The 18,078-nt window shown below is 45.2% G+C and overlaps 1 protein-coding gene across 5 annotated transcripts in view; it reads left to right on the top strand.

The window, feature by feature from the left end:
- The window catches only part of NTM (neurotrimin), a 1,087,393-nt gene that overhangs the window by 755,238 nt on the left and 314,077 nt on the right, over positions 1 to 18,078 (top strand). The window lies entirely within an intron of this gene.

The raw sequence follows: 18,078 nt of genomic DNA, 5'->3' as shown, positions 1-18,078 counted from the left end.
TGAGGAGTGATTGAGCTCTACCAGAAATTGAGAAGTCAACCTGTGGCCATGTAATGAGGAATTATTGAGCTGTATCAGGAGACTTGCTGGACGCCATGTAATGAAAATTTTATGAGCCCTTTCAAGAGATTCACCAGTTGGTGTATAATGTGTAATTATTGAGCTCTTTAAGAAGATTCACCAGTTGCTGTGTAATGGAGAATGATTAAGCTCTATCAGGAGATTCACCGGTCGCTGTGTAATAAGGAATGGGATGAGCTCTATCAGGAGCTTTACCAGTCACTGTGGAATGGAGAAGAATTGTGCTAGGAGATTCAATAGGTTTCCTGTAGAGAAGAAACTACTAGAAGATTGTCTGGTTGCTGAGTAATAAGAAATGACTGAGCTCTATCAAGAGATTGGCCGGTCGCAATATAATGAGGAATTATTGAATTCTATAAGGAAATTTGTATCAAGAGATTCACTGGTCATTGTGTATTCTGGAAAGATTAAGCTCCTATAGGAGACAGCTGGTTGTAAATGAGGAATTATTGAGCTCTATCAGGTAATTCACTGGTTGCTGTGTGATGAGGAATTATTGAGCTCTATCAGGAGATTCGCTGGTTGCTGTGTAATAAGGAATTATTGAGCTTTATCAGGAGATGGGATGAGTACTTATTTCACTCTATTAAGAGATTTGTCTGTCATCATACACTGAGAATAATTGAGCTCTATCAGATTTGCCAGTTGTTATGTAATGAGAAATTATTGCACTCTATCAGGACATTTTCCAGTGGCTAGGTAACCAGGGATGATTGAGCTCTCTCATGAGTTTTGCAGTCGTTGTGTAATGAGGAATTATTACACTTTGTCAGGTGATTCGCCGGTTGCCATGTAATATAGATTATTGAGCTCTATCAGGTGATTCGCCGGTTGCCATGTAATATAGATTATTGAGCTCTATCAGGAAATTTGCTGGTTGCCATATAATGAGGATTATTGAGCTCTATCAGGAAATTTGCTGGTTGCCATATAATGAGGATTATTGAGCTCTATCAGGAAATTCGCCGGTTTCTATATAATGAGGATTATTGAGCTCTATCAGGAAATTCGCTGGTTTCTATATAATGAGGAATTATTGAGCTCTATTAGGAGATACGCCGGTCGACCGTGTAATGAGGAATGATTAAGCTCCTATAGGAGACTCGCTGGTTGCTGTGAATGAGGAATAATTGAGCTGTATCTGAAGATTCGCCCTGTGGCCATCTCTTGAGAAATTATTGAGCTCTATCAGAAGATTGGATGGTCGTTGTGTGATGACTAATTATTGCGCTCTATTAGGAGATTCGTTTGTCACCATGTAATGAGAAATGATTGAGCTCTATTGGGAGATTGGCCAGTGGCTATGTAACAAGGGATTATTGAGCTCTCTTAGGAGGATTTGCTGGTCATTGTGTGATGAGGAATTATTGCACTCTGTCAGGATATTCGCCAGTGCCATGTAATATAGAATTTTGAATCTTATCAGGAGATTCACTGGCCATTGTGTAATGAGAAGAGGAGCGGCTGCACTACAGGAATTATATCTTAATTGTGTCAGAAGTTTTTACTCAGTTAATTAATATCTGCAGAGTCGTCGGTGAAGGAGCAGCAGACGATCCATCGCTCCCCCAACGTCTGACATGTCGCTGGCTTCATAATAGATAGGGAGACCCCAGAGACATTCTTATTAAATGCCAATTAGTTGTCGTGCTGCTGGGAGGATGGAAGGGGACTCTGAGAGTCTCCAGTGGCTGCCCCAGGGCATGTGTGGCAGCATTAATGCTACACTGCTCAGTGGCAGCGCATCCGGACAGCTCTGCTGGGTCATTCTGGCTATGAAATACTCCAGCTGCAATGCAGAGAAATGCTGTATTTACCATCAGAGACTGGCCTTGTGTGCCGGCAGAGAGCTGCCTGCAGGTAACTTGTGCCTGTTGCTAGTACACTGTACCACAGTGCCAGTCATGCCAGGTGAGTTCAAATGTCATCTTCACACCACCCTTAAAGTTTAAGTTAAAACCCCTTGAATGCCTCCCTTATAATGGCTGACAGCAGAGGGTCTTACACAGGTCACAGTTCCTACAAACTGGACAGATTACCAAATTTTGAAATGCCCTTGCCCTGCAAAGAGTGTGATCTTCCCAGGAGAGGGTTAAGTGGGGGCTCTGCTGCCATTATCCTTGATGGAAGTGCAATAGCGAAGATGCAAATTGTATGGCTTTTCACAGATCTGTTGCTGTCAGTCTGTACAAAGGACATGTGTGAGCCCGGGATAATGCAAGCTGTGTCAAACACCAGCTGCTGCCCAGGTAACAAACCACCAGGGCAAGAAAACTAACCAAAGATAGCTGAGCAAGGGTGAGGCAGCTGGCTGGGGTAGTTGAAGTTAGCTAATGGGGGGGGGGGGGCAAGCACTGGGGCCAACCAGGCCTGAATAACACATTTTAGCAACGAGGGGCATCTAGCCCAGTTCAGGGGATCAGATGGAGTTCAGGGACAGAATCGCTCAGAGATGACATCACATTGATCCTCTCACTGACTCCAGCAGTCTGGTCCATTGTAGACCATACACACCACCACCCTGCAGAAAATGCCACCAGTTCTTCTTCCACAAGCATAAATGATTACTTTCTGACCCCACAGGGACACTTGCACCAAGGTATTGTTTGCCCCAGCTGCAGTATTTTTGCCCTATTAATGTCTGACAACCAGTGATATGACAATTTCTCCACAATGTAATGCATTTCCCCCAGGAATGGTATTTCTCCCTAGTCTATGTCTAAAAGCCAGTGTTATGTGACCCTTTCCCCAAGCTGAAATGAATTTGCCCCAGGCGGGGTATTTCTCTCTTATTTGTGTCAGGCAGCCAGTGAAGTTCTCTCCACGCTGTAATGAGTTTGCCCCGGTCTGGGTATGTGTGCTGCAGCCGTTGTGATATGACACATTGCAGTGCTGGAGGGAATTTGCTGACTTTTTAATGACTGTGCCAGTAAATATTGTCACTAAACACTTATTGAGCTGCGCTGCGTTCAGACTGTAATTACTATAAATAATGTTTACATTTATCCGAAAAGGAAAATCTGCTGATAATAGCATAGCACAGGATACAGAGGCCACCCGCTAAGCCTGCATCCCTATGTGGAACCGTAGGGTCTTATAACTCTGTCGACACTGAACTGAAGCCTTGTGTTTCCCCATGTGTGTCCCTCACTGACAAAAGTGTCCCCCATACATCATATCTAGGCCCTGTACACACTGTACCGGGGCTCTGTTACCCCATGTGTGTCCCTCTCTGATAAAAGTGCCCCCCCATACATCATATCTAGGCCCTGTACACACTGTACCGGGGCTCTATGTTACCCCATGTGTGTCCCTCTCTGATAAAAGTGTCCCCCATACATCATATCTAGGCCCTGTACACACTGTACCGGGGCTCTATGTTACCCCATGTGTGTCCCTCACTGATAAAAGTGCCCCCCATACATCATATCTAGGCCCTGTACACACTCTGCCGAGGCTCTATGTTACCCCATGTGTGTCCCTCACTGATAAAAGTGCCCCCCAGTACATCATATCTAGGCCCTGTACACACTGTGTCGGGGCTCTATGTTACTCGTGTGCGTTCCTCACTGATAAAAGTGCCCCCGTTGCATCATATCTAGGCCCTGAACACACTGTGGTGGGGCTCTATGTTACTCGTGTGTGTCCCTCACTGATAAAAGTGCCCTCCAGTACATCATATCTAGGCCCTGTACACACTGCACCGGGGCTCTTTGTTACCCCGTGTGTGTCCCTTATTGATAAAAGTGCCCTCCAGTACATCATATCTAGGCCCTGTACACACTGCACCGGGGCTCTTTGTTACCCCGTGTGTGTCCCTTACTGATAAAAGTCCCCTCCAGTACATCATATCTAGGCCCTGTACACACTGCACCAGGGCTCTTTATTACCCCATGTGTGTCCCTCACTGATAAAAGCGCCACCCATTACATTATATATAGACTCTGTATACACTGCGCCGGGGACTCTATGTAACTCTGTGTGTGTCCCCTACTAATAAAAATGACCCCCCAGTACATCATATCTTCTAGGCTCTGTACACACTGTGCAAGGGGCTCTATGTTACCCCCTGTGTGTCCCTCACTGATAAAAGCTCCCCCCCATTACATTATATCTAGGCCCTGTACACACTGCGCCATGGGCTCTGTTACCCCGTGTGTGTCCTTCACTGATAAAAGTGCCCCCCATTACATCATATCTAGGCCCTGTACACACTGTGCCAGGGGCTCTATGTTACCCCTTGTGTGTCCCTCACTGATAAAAGTACCCCCCCCCCCCCCGTACATTATATCTAGACCTTGTACACACTGTGCCAGGCGCTCTATGTTACCCCGTGTGTGTCCTTCACTGATAAAAGCGCCCCCCCATTACATCATATCTAGGCCCTGTACACACTGTGCCAGGGGCTCTATGTTACCCCTTGTGTGTCCCTCACTGATAAAAGCACCCCCCAGTACATTATATCTAGACCCTGTACACACTGTGCCAGGGCTCTATGTTACCCCATGTGTGTCCCTCTGATAAAAGCGCTCCCCCTATTACATTATATCTAGGCTCTGTACACACTGCTCCGGGGCTTTGTTATCCCGTGTGTGATCCTCACTGATAAAAGTGCCCCCCCCCCCCCCTTTACATTATTAATACTGTAGGTCCTGTACACACTGTACCTGGGGCTCTGTTATCCCATGTGTGTCTCTTTCTTATGCACACTTGAGTAAACTTTAACACCAAGGTGGGGATTTTTATTCCAGCTATGTGGCTGGAAGTTTCCAATTTCATTGAACTCGGTTAAAAATAATTGGCTCTTTTTAAAGATGAAGATTCTTATCCTTATGTGTTAGCTTTAACCCCTTCCCGCTTCCTCCCAGCCCTGTAAGAAGTTCTAAATGACGGAAGGCGGACATTCCGATCATGTGACCGCTATGATTGGATGTCACAGTGGTCACATAATCAGAAAGCTCCCAATCGCAAGTATGCATCGGGAGCTTTTCAGTATCCGCCAGTTATCATGCTGGGAGCACACAGGGAGGGCGCTGGGAGTGCACAGGGAGGGCGCTGCGCTCTCAGCACAGTAATTTGTTTACATAGGTCCACATATATGCGGCCACTCAGCATTAAAGCCCACCCGCCGAGAGGCCACATATATGCTTATGGCCAGCGGGAAGTGGTTAAAGCATTATTAAACCCAAAAGCAAACACTTATTATATTGGAGCTTAACAATTCTTAGATGTGATGGCTGTATTATTTTTCTTTTTTTAGGATTTCATCAGGTGATCCAGCCAGTAAGTCTGTCCTGCAGATTTATCAGTTAGTAGGATGAGACAAAAAACTGACAGGGGTGCTTATAATCATCAGCTTTTATTTATGTAAAGTCTATATCCCAAAAGAAGAAGAAAATTGCTGTAACTGCATTGTGAGCTGTTTGAGCTGGAGTTTGGCTTCAATTTGTTAGTGCATCTAAATCTTCTGGTATATCTAATACTCCTCTCCCCCAGACTTACAGTGCTGCTGTCCAAAGGTTGCTCCCTGTGCTCCTTCATCCTGAGTGGAGCACTCTAATACAGGAGGTCTGTTATTGGCCAGATCACCAGTTAAAAACAGAGGGGAAAAAGCCTTAAGACCCCGTTCAGACAGGGGCGACGCTACTTGCTGGGGCGACCTGTGAAGTCACGGTGCACAGAGTGCACCGTGACCTCAGCGGAACATGCACGGACTTCATATCATTGAAGTCAATGCAAGTCGCCTCCAGGTCGCCCCAAAGTAGTACAGGACCCTTTTTCTAAGTCGGAGCGACTTGTGTCGCTCCTATTAGAACGGGTCCTGTGCTAATCAATGGCAGGCGACCCACCGCAACTTGTCAGGCGACCAAGTCGCCTGAGAAGTCGCGCTAGTGTGAATGGGGACTTAAAAAGAAAACAAATGCAGCCACCACATCCAACGACTGGTAAACCACAATAGTGTATATTACATTTTTGGTTCTAAATTTAATATCACTTTAAGAATTGAGCCTGTTGATAGGTGTTCAGTTAAAAAGAAACACACCGTAAATATAACAACACTTTGCTTCTTACCTAACAATGTTCATATTTGTGTTCTGTTCTCAATCTATTTTCAATCTCTTTTTCTGGATCTTATTGTGCTGCATGTGCTACAAACCATAAAATAGGATCACGGTTCTGTCAGGAGACCTGTATGATGCTGCGGATGATTCTCTGTAATGTAATCACCACAAGTATAAGGTGGATCAGTGCTACCCACATGTTGAGCCTTGTGACATTTTGGCATTTATTCCTGAGAAATGAGCTCCATATATAATCTGGTTCAGTATCAGCATCACAGGCTTTGAATGTGTAGAATGTGCCTCATGTGTTGCACTCCAAGGGGGCAGCCAGGGTGGCAGGCTGCATCCGGTGTGTAATGTGCCGTATCTAATTGGGAATCAGTCTACTTTGTCGTCCCTGGCACGCAGCGGCGGTCTGCCTTCCATATCTATTTTCCGCTCCTGCGCTCTACTGGGAAGGCCTCTTCCTGCCTCTCCCGGAGGGATGCAGCTAAGTTGAGGCTGATCTCTGGAGTTATATAAAGAAATAAACCCTGATGGGTCACAGAATGTCCACTGTCTCCTATCTACCATGCATGAAGGGGCAAGAAGATAACAAGTAATGGCATTACCACGTCCTGGCTCCACACTCCCGGAGGCACACAGATGAGGCTGATCTCTGGAGGTATATGGGAAAATGAACTCTGTGAAGTCACAGAGTTCACAATGTCCCCTATCTATCCTGCATGGTAAAGATACCATTAAACGCCATTCCGCATCCTGGCTTCACACAGTGCTCATCATTTTATGTCTGCATTTACAACTCAGAAGTGGAGGAATTGTGTCAGACAACATGAAGTCCCCAAATCCAGATTTTTGACAGTCATTTTACAAGCTCTGCTGTCTGGGGCATCTTCCTGTATGTTATGTGCCGTCCATGGGGGTTGGCATGTTGCTAAGTTTGGGGTTAGAGCTACTGATCATCAAGTTATTAAAGAGATTTTATTAGGTGGATAAACAATGATAAAGAGTCTACCTGCCTTGGGAGATGATCCAGTGGTACCGTAGGGCAGCATATGCACTTATTGTACATTCTGCTCCATGGAGATGTCTGTCCTTCAGATCTAGAACCATATGTATAGATAAACAAGCTAAACCCAGCTAACCATGCTGGCCAAGCGGTCAGATGTCTGCATGTGTGGGAGAACCTCTAGAGTTCCTGTGGATATCAGTTTAGACCTCAAGATGGCTGCCTTTACTCCATACATGTGAATTTTATGATATATCGTTATACACCTGTCATCTCTTAGGGGTTTGGGATCATGTCACGGTCTGTGCCCAAAATCTGAGTCAGTGCTACATACAAAGAACTGCAAAGCCTATTCCCCTGTAGTCATTATGAGGAGCGCTGCTATTTCATCATCCAGACCGAGGTGATCACAGGAGGCTTTCTGTTATTGGTGGTGAGGAGGAGATTGTGGACATGGAGCTTAAGTTATCATGCATCCATCCACATCTCATGAATGTCATTGTCAGTTATTGTAAAATTCTAAGCTGACAGCAGGAGATTGCACCTAGCACCATCTCCCCATCCTCTCACATTGCTCTTGGGGTCAAAGGTCATTCAGTGGTGCAGACACATTGGCTGCAGTTTGCTGCCATGCCGCGTTGCGCCCCCCAGCTCACCGTTTATCCGCCTGACTATCTGAGCGGCTTTGGGAAGCGTCTGAGCTGTAAAGGGTCATAAAGCTGCAGCACGGCTCATAAAGCTCCGCGCCGCCCGACGCCCTGCAGTCTATTTTAGCTGCCCAGGAGTTTTCATTTTGCGGCTTTTTATGCGACCTCGTAAAAGCATCGTCAGTGCCGCTCACCGATTGGCTCGGTGGGATGGCTGCAGTTAGAGTTACAGCCTCTGACAAATTGTTCCGGCCTGAAGTCGATAGAAATTCAGCTGAATCTCCTCCACCCCTCCCATGTGTGACTTCTTCCCATCCTCCATCTTCCTCCTCCTGTCCTCCACCCTTCTCTGTCTGCCTGCCACCTTCTCCACCCTGCACTGCCTGAGCCCTCCCTGGAGACCTTCCTTACTTAACCCTTTCATGGCTGTGGAGAGTTGTGTCTTTCTGACTTCAATGGATCTTCTCAAGAAAAAAAAAAAAGCGTTTCATCTCAAATCCCAGTGTTTATCACAGTGCGGCGCTCTCCCTCTAACCTCCCACCCACGTGCTTTCGCTCTCTCTCTCCCTTTCTATCCCCGTCTCTCTCCTTTCTCTTTCTTCATCCCTCTCCCTCCCCTCTCCCTTTTTTCTCCCCTTCTTCTCCCTTCTAAAAAATTCAAATTCAAATAAGCCTATAGGCAGTAACAAATACATTTCAGCATTGCCAAAGCAATTGAAGGGTTACAGGTTGGATGGAGTAGAGGGACTGGAAGTAATAAGCCCTGGAACAATGTTAGTGGTAGGATATGATATAAAGGAAATAGGAAGTGACTCCAGGAATGTTATCAGGTTAAAGTATAACAAAATGCAATTATTGATGTTTTTTAGATTTGGATAGAGTGGAATGGAATTAAAACCCCGATCGAGTCCCCATTAGGGAAATTCCACCCCCTTTCTTTGTCCTGTTTACAACAATCGCCAACGGTGAAAGAAAGCCCCACATTTTGGATTGTCTCTAAATCAGGAAAAAAGGGGACATTTTCCAATGGGGACACTAGATCTGGTGACAACCAAGAACTCTCTTAGGATGGCCATATACCAGTCAATAGACTGACTTGTGTACAACCAACCTACCCATTCATGAATCAAAATTTGGCCGGCCCCTGCTGAACAGCTTGAATTTAGAGGAATTTCCTCTCATTTTCTGTTTTGGCTCTGGGATAGGAAATTAAGGGAGGTCTTCCCATTGGGACACAGATGGCAAAAATACCTGTTAGGAGTTACAACACTCCCTTAATCTAAAAAGGAAAAAAAAAAGGAAAGCAGTTTGCATTTAGTTATACTTTAAGGAGTAATATATAGGGGATTGGGGGATTGAGTCCAGGGGATTTAGGTCTACAATTTTACATGTCCTTTCAGTCTGTGATATGCTGTAACATTTTGTGCAGCTATTTTCACCATTTAAAACCAAACGACTGGGACAACACAAAAATACTAAATATTATCTCAATCACCCCGTGCTTTAGGAGAAACAGAAAACAAATGATAATATAAATCAATATGAACACATATATAGAGCTGCTGCTCAATATATAGCGATAAATGGAAAAAAATGTGTCGATCCCTTCAAAAGTCCATGAGAGTGAAAAATCCAACACATAAGCAGCGCTTGTAAAGAGTATGACCCCTTGATGAATCGATACCGGTGAATCAGCGAGCACCTTAACAGTGAGAGGATCAATGGAGTGTAGATAAGATCAAAGGCTTCCACCACACCTCGTGACCCCCTAGGGTAATGCTCACTCACCAGACATATATATTCAGAGAGCCCTTAATCTCCTCATTCTCATCAGTCCGGACCAGGTACGGGCAAATCCAGACTCCTTAGACACCAATATCTCCCCAATGGGAATCAAAAGAAATGCACAGAATCCATATACCGGTTCGTCCAACAAATGTGTGCAGAGTGATATGCAAAACATAAAGGGCTCATAGGGTAGTAGTCCAACACTATTTTATTGTTAAAATATAAAATATACCCCAGGTTCCCCCACTCTATGCACTCACTTAAAACAAAATTAATAAAGGCACTTCAAACACAAGATATCACTTCACGCCCTCCGTAGAAGTCAGTTTGATGACGAAACATGTCAGGGCGTGAGCACGCGGCTACCCCAACATTAGTACTGTGAGCAGCTGCTGCGGACTTGCCTATACATCCTCCCGAGGCTGACTAGCAGGAGAGGAGCGGTGAGCTTCCGGGGCAGCGCTACTGCTGTCAGTGACGAACCGGTATATGGATTCTGTGCATTTCTTTTGTTTCCGATTGGGATGATATTGGTGTCTAAGGAGTCTGGATTTGCCCGTACCTGGTCCGGTCCGATGAGAATGAGGAGATTAAGGGCTCTCTGAATATATATGTCTGGTGAGTGAGCATTACCCTAGGGGGTCACAAGGTGTGGTGGAAGCCTTTGATCTTATCTACACTCCATTGATCCTCTCACTGTTGAGGTGCTCGCTGATTCCCCGGTGTCGATTCATTAAGGGGTCATACTCTTTACAAGCGTTGCTTATGTGTTGGACTTTTCACTCTCATGGACTTTTGAATGGATTGACACATTTTTTTCTATTTTCACCATTTGCTGCACTTTTTCCCATAAAACATGGAGTTTCCTTTTCTTTTACTGAAGTGAAGTCCAGGATGAGAGCGGAGAGTCTCTGGAGGTTAGTGTCCCTTACTGCTGGGTACTTGGGCCCCCATAGTAGGAAGTAAGTCTCATCCTGTAGGACCCCCAGATCACATATTTGGCCTAGTCTACCGTCCTTGGGCTTGTAGGTGTCCTGATTCTATTTCCTGACTGTAGGTGAGGGTTGCTGTGATCATAGTGGGAAATCAGCAAGGGTCCAGAGAGTTGATAGTTTTAAGAGATCAGTAAAGAGCGAGTTACACTATATTACCAAAAGTATTGGGGCACCTGCCTTTACACACAAATTAACTTTAATGGCATCCCAGTCTTAGTCTGTAGGGTTCATTAATGAGTTGGCCCATCCTTTGCAGCTATAACAGCTTTAGGAAAACAAATTTAGCTGCTCTCTAAGTTGATAGGCGAGGCTGCAATCCAGGTAAGCAGCTCGTAGGATGGGGTGCACGCCCTGTCACTGCTACACACACATGTGAATAGAAATGAAGGATGGCTGCACTCCCATAGACGATGCAATTCAATTTAATCAGGAGACAAATACACGCATCACCTTGTTTCCCCCTGCCTGTACACCATGGTGTGTTTTTTGCTTTTAGTTGTCTCCTGAATAAATCTATTTGCATCGTCTTTGGGAGTGCAGCCATCCTTTGTTTATATTCACATATAATAGCTTTAACTTTGCAGCTTTAACAGCTTTAACTCTTCTGGGAAGGCTGTCCACAAGGTTTAAGAGCGTGTGTATGGGAATGTCTGACCATTCTTCCAGAAGAGCATTTGTGAGGTCAGGCACTGATGTTGAAGGAGAAGGCCTGGCTCACAGTCTCAGTTCTAATTCATCCCAAAGGTGTTTTAGCAGGTTGAGATCAGGACTCTGTGCAGGCCAGTCAAGTTCCTCCACCCCAAACTCACTCATCCATGTCTTTATGGACCTTGCTTTGTGCACTGGTCCAAATTATTTGGTGCGGAGGTTGTTTTTCAGGGGCTGGACTTGGCCCCTTAGTTCAAGTGAAGGGAACTCTTAAGGCGTCAGCATACCAAGCCATTTTGGACAAACTCATGCTCCCAACTTTGTGGGAACAGTTTTTAGGATGACCCCCCCAACCCGTTCCAACTGACTGTGCACCTGTGATGAGATGGGTATCCTTTTTTTTTTGTTTTGATTTTTTAATTCATATGTCAAAAAGGACAAAAAGAAAATAAATGTGTGTTTATAGGTGTATAATCTCCCAAATAAATTAATTAATTCGATCCACTTGAAATATATATTATAAATACACAGCCAGCCACAAAATAAAACAATCCCCCACATTCAAGGATTGCTTTTGATTGATAAAAAAGGTGAAGCATTACTGAAAAAAAAATGATACTTCTCCTGTATACCGAGAATTTATTTTTGCTGACTTGAAGTTCTTCATTGGCTCACTTTAATCGGTGATATGGTCCTAAGAGACACATGTATGGTTGAATTGGACATTTGTATGAATTCAGCAGCATCATTGTATGTAGCATCACCTCTAAGTTTGGCTGGCCCTGTTTCTTCTTCTCATTTTGATAATTGTTTCGTATAAAGATTACCGGTAGGTCCAGATTCCCAGAATGCCACATTTTGTTTTGATGACAGAGCAAGTTTTACATTTTTGACCCTTCACACTATACAGACACTTTGTACATGATGAGGAAGCTCAGTCTTCCATCTGAAGAGTATGTTATGGAGTGGCATGAACCTTCAATACTATAATATTGGTTATGATTGGGAGTAAAATTTACTGGATGGTCTGTGGAATTGGTTTCACATCCACCTCTCTGTGGTTATCTTTGTCTTCTTGTGGAGTGACTCTGCTGGATCTTCAGCCACTTCTCAGTGTAATCCAATCATACATGATGGTGAAATGTATGCCTGTTTTTGTGCTGTACACGCAGGAGGCAGATGCAGTGAAATCTCTCACAAATAACATGCGGGCGGTGAGGACAAGAGCGACAGGCAGGCAGATTGTAATTTAAATGAACATTACGGCTCGCCTTGTACAAGGACGGGAAAGAAAACGCCGACTCCATCAACTTGAAACGTGAAAATAAATCAGTGGCGATGTAACAACTCTTATCTATTGTTATAATCCTCTTACGGCCACGATGATGGCGGCACAGATCTGATTTCCCAGCTTTATTTCCAAAATAATAAACTGCTCAAAACTGTTTTCCAGCTATGAACCGCATTGTAAAGCAGAAAAGCCATCGAGTTGTCGCCGAGATTAAAGTGCGTCTTCAAAACGGCGCAATTTTCATCCTGATGAGATAAACACAAAGACAAAAACATTTGTGATATTTGGCTGTGATTGTCGAAAGGCTTCTGCTGGACTTTTGTTCAAGGGTAGAGGAAAGGGAGATTGGAGAGAGGCGTTGTGATCTTAGTAAGGGATTGGAGAGGAGCAATGTATATTCACATTGGGAGATCGAAGAGGGCCCTGTGACTGTAGTGAGAGATTTGCAAGGGGCGCTATGATTGTAGTGGGAGATCAGAGGGGGGTACTGTGATTCATAGTAAGGGATTGGGGAGGAGCACGCTATATTCATAGTGGGAAATCGGAGAGGGGTGCTGTGACCGTTGCGAGAGATTGATGAGGGGCACCGTGATTGTAGTGAGAGATCAGAGGGGGGTACTGTGATCTAGTGAGGGATTGGAGAGGAGAACGCTATATTCATAGTGGGAGATCGAAGAGGGCGCTGTGACCGTAGCGAGAGATTGGTGAGGGGCACCGTGATTGTAGTGGGAGATCAGAGGGGGGTACTGTGATCATAGTAAGGGATTGGGGGGGAGCACACTATATTCATAGTGGGAGATCGAAGAGGGCGCTGTGACCGTAGCGAGAGATTGGTGAGAGGCACCGTGATTGTAGTGAGAGATCAGAGGGGAGTACTGTGATCTAGTAGGGGATTGGAGAGGAGCACGCTATATTCATAGTTGGCAATCGAAGAGGGGCGCTGTGACCGTAGCGAGAGATTGGCAAGGGACACTGTAATTTTAATGGGAGATCAGACGGGGGTACTGTGATCATAGTGAGAGATTGGCGAGGTACACTGTAATTTTAATGGGAGATCAGACGGGGGTACTGTGATCGTAGTAAGGGATTGGAGAGGAGCAAACTATATTCATAGTGGGAAATCAGGAATGGGCACTGTGACCTCAGTGAGAGATTGGCGAGGGGCGCTATGATTGTAGTGGGAGATCAGAGGGGGGTACTGTGATCATAGTAAGGGATTGGGGGGGAGCACACTGTATTCATAGTGGGAAATCGGAGAGGGGTGCTGTGACCGTAGCGAGAGATCGGTGAGGGGCACCGTGATTGTAGTGAGGGATCAGAGGGGGGTACTGTGATCTAGGAAAGGATTGGAGAGGAGCACGCTATATTCATAGTGGGGAATTGAAGAGGGGCGCTGTGATCGTAGTGAGTGATTGGCGAGGGACACTGTAATTGTAATGGGAGATCAGATGGGGGTACTGTGATCGTAGTAAGGGATTGGAGAGGAGGAGCAAGCTATATTCATAGTGGGAAATCAGGAATGGGCACTGTGACCTCAGTGAGAGATAGTCGAGGGGTACTGTGATTGAAGTGGGAGATTTGAGGGGGTCACTGTGATTGTAGTATGAGATTGGAGAGGAGCACGCTATATTCATAGTGGGAAATCAGGAATGAGCACTGTGACCTCAGTGAGAGATAGCCAAGGAGTACTGTGATTGTAGTTGGAGATTTGAGGGGGTCGCTGTGATTGTAGTATGAGATTGGAGAGAAGCACGCTATATTCATAGTGGGAGATCAGAGAGGGGCCCTGTTATCGTAGTGAGAGAACGCAGAGGAGCGCTCTGATTGTAGTGGGAAATCAGGGGGAGGGGCTGTGATCCAGTAAGGGATTGTGGAGGAGCTAGCTATATTCATAGTGAGAAATTGGAGATGGGCACTGTGACCACAGTGTGAGATCAGCAAGAGACTCTGTGATTGTAGTGGGTGATTCATAGTGGGAGATTGTAGAGGGACTCTGTGACCGGAGTGAGAAATCGGCGAGGGGAGCTGTGATAGTAGTGGGAGATCGGAGAGGGGTGCCGTGATCCAGTAATGGTTTGGGGAGGAGAACGCTATATTCATGATGGGAAATTGGAAGAGGAGCGCTGTGACTGTAGTGGGAGTTAGGCAAGAGGCGTTGTGATTGTAGTAGGAGATCATAGGGGGGTACTGTGATTGTAGTAAAGGATGGAGCACAATATAATCATAGTGGAAGATCCGAGAGGGGCGTTCTAACCATAGTGAGAGATCGGTGAGGGGCACTGTGATTGTAGTGTGAGGGGAAGGGGGGTTCCCTGATGCAGTAAGGGAATGGAGAGAAGCACGCTATATTCATAGTGGGAGATCGGCGAGAGACTCTGTGACCGTAGTGAGAGATCGGCATTGTGATACTGTGACCCAGTAAGGGATTGGAGGGGAGCACCCTATATACATAGTGGGAAATCAGAGATGGGCACTGTGACCACAGTGAGAGATCGGCGAGGGACACTGTGATTGTAGTGGGAGATCTGAGGGGGTCGCTCTGATTGTAGTATGAGATTGGAGAGGAGCCCTCTATTCATAGTAGGAGATCAGAGCAGGGGGCCCTTTGATGGTAGTGAGAGACCGATGAGGAGCGCTGTGATTTATAGTGGGAAATCAGAGGGAGGAGCACTGTGATCCAATAAGGGATTGTGGATGGGCACTGTGACCACAGTTTGAGTTTGGCGAGGGACACTGTGAATGTAGTGGCAGATCTGAGGGGGTCACTGTGATTGTAGTATGAGATTGGAGATGAGCACTCTATACTCATAGTGGAAGATCGGAGAGGGGCCCTGTGATTGTAGTGAGAGTTCGGTGAGGGGCACTGTGATTGTAGTGGGAGATCTGAGGGGGGAGGAGGGCTCCCTTATCCAGTAAGGGATTGGGAAGGAGCACACTATATTTGTAGTGGGAAATTGCAGAGGAGCACTTTGACCACAGTGAGAGATAGGCGAGAGGCACTGTGATAGTAGATGGAGATCGGAGGGGAGCGCTGTGATCATAATAAAGGATTGGTGAGGAGCATTCTATATTCATAGTGGGAAATCGGAGAGGAGTGCTGTGACCACAGTGTGAGGTCGGTTCAGAGGCACTGTGATTGTAGATGACGATCAGAGGAGAACGCTGTGATCGTAATAAAGGATTAGAGAGGAGCATTCTATATCCATAGTGGGAAATCTGAGAGGAGTGCTGTGACGATAGTGAGAAATTGGCAAGGGGCACTGTGATTGCAGTGGGAGATCGAAGGGGAGCGCTGTGATCGTAGTAAGAGATCAGAGAAGAGCATACTATGTTTGTAGTGGAAAACTGACAAGGGGCGCTGTGATTGTAATGGAAGATTGGAGAGGGGCATTGTGATCCTAGTTTAGAGTTTAGAGAGGAGTAAAGAAATTGGAAATGGGTGTTCAGTGAGGAGTGTTGTGTTGTGATCATAGCTGGAGATCATAAAGGAGTGCTGTGATCACAGTGGGGGATTGGAGGGTCCAGTGAGATAATAGAAGATTGAAAAGGTATACGCTATATTTATAGGGAGAAATCTGTGTTTGTAGGGGGAGACTGAATGGGAGCACATTGTATTTACAGTGGTAAATTGGAAAACGGTGCATGATGTTTATAGTGGGGGATAAAAGAGGGGCCGATGTGTTGGTAGTGGAAAATTGAAGAGCTGTGCATTGTGTTCGTAGTGGAAAATCAGAGATGTGCATTGTGTTCGAAGTGGAAAATCAGAGATGTGCATTGTGTTCATAGTGGAAAATCAGAGAGGTATGCATTATGTTCTTAGTGGAAAATCAGAGGTGTGAATTGTGTTCATAGTGGAAAATTGGAGAGGGGCATGCTATGCTCATGGTGGGATTATGTTGAAAGTGCAGGATGTCCAGGAAATCCAGGATGTGTAGTGGCAGAGACTTTTGGTTCCCATTGGTCTGGCTAACCAACGGAGTTTCACTTATGAAATATTTATGATATAGTGATCACTTCCCCTTTTATTTTCTCCACTCCACAAATGTGTACACATATTGAAAAGGAAAAAAGGAGGTATGCACAGTTTACAGTGAGCAGAGAAAAGAAAATCAGTGTCAACTTTGTGTCACTTCACAATCTCATTTTGTCACATAAAGAAACATCATTGTAGGTTCCTGCAGTGGATTGTTCCACTTACCTTGAAGAAGGCTTTCTGTATGTACCTTTGCACCAAGCACACCATATAGACCATTTATGTGTTCAGAAATTGTAATCATATCCCCCTTTAAGTGCCCTTTCTCAGAGGAGAGCACAGAAACCACATCTCCAGTATCCCATTTGTAAACTGGTGCCCAGAACTGAACTGCAAATCACAGATGAGGTCTTGCTAATATTTTTACAGGGACAGATCATGTCTCTCTCCCTCTCTGGAGTCTACACTCTTTTTATACAAGAGAGTATTTTGCTTGCTCTAGAAGCTGCAGATTGGCATTGAGCGTTGGTATTATCCACAAGAACACCCAGATGATTCTCCATCACTTTTTAACCCAGTTTAACTCCCCCGTCCCCTCCTGTGTGTGATTGCTGGGGAGAACTAGCTATGGTGGGAACTTGTGCACACAGATGAATAAAGCAGAGATGAGCTCAGATCACAGGCCGGCCTAAAGAGGTGAGCGCTCTCATGGTGTTTAAAGGTTTAGAGAGGATGTGAGCCTCTTGTGTCATGATGGAAAGTTATTCACAGCAGGGTGCAGCACGGGAGAAACCCTGGATACCTTCAGAGTAGAACGTATGAAAGGGAATTGGTGTGTATGTGTGTGTGTGTGAAGGATGTAAGCACTATATGGAGAGGATCAAGAAATAATAGGTGATGTACCTGTAATAAAATGGATAGTATACGGAACTCGCAGAACGGGATGAGGGAGGTAAATACCAATATTCAGTTGTGCTGCGCTACAAACAATAAAAGTGCTACAACAAATAAATAAAATCAAAAAATACAAAGAGTGAAATATAAAAGAAGCCAAACCTTAAAATATGGCTGACTATGCCATCCCACATATATCTCAAACTTTAGTATTGTTCACTTCTGTCATATAAAGTTCATGGCTAACCAGTGCATACAAAGTCATGCAGTGATCAAAGTAACCAGTCACCTTCCCATTAACCAGTCACCTTCCTTTTTAGGTGTAACACTGCCCCCTTGAGGACTGCTGGATTTCACACTTACGGGTCCCCCTGGGTTACCAGTACCAACTTTGACATTCACAGTCTATCACTTTACTTCTTGGCTCAGTCAATAATCCATCCAGGGGTATGTAGTTGTTTTATATTTTAGTTGATAAATTAGGGATGGGAGAAAGGAATAGTGGGATACTCCAAATTAACTATGCACAATTGGTTGAGGACACCTATCTTCAGGTACAGCCAGGCTGTTAAATCACCCTGCCACTATGGGTGGATTTAGATGAAATCTCTTTCCTCGTGATAAGATGACTTGGTGAACTTAGCAATTATATTCAGGACACTCTCACTAGCATTCTCTTTCCTTCACTGC

Source organism: Pelophylax lessonae, assembly GCF_965119305.1.
Source record: "Pelophylax lessonae genome assembly, chromosome: 12".
Taxonomy (NCBI): Eukaryota; Metazoa; Chordata; class Amphibia; order Anura; family Ranidae; genus Pelophylax; species Pelophylax lessonae.
Note: the sequence above shows the minus strand (reverse complement) of the source record. Positions and strands in the feature narration are given on the sequence as shown.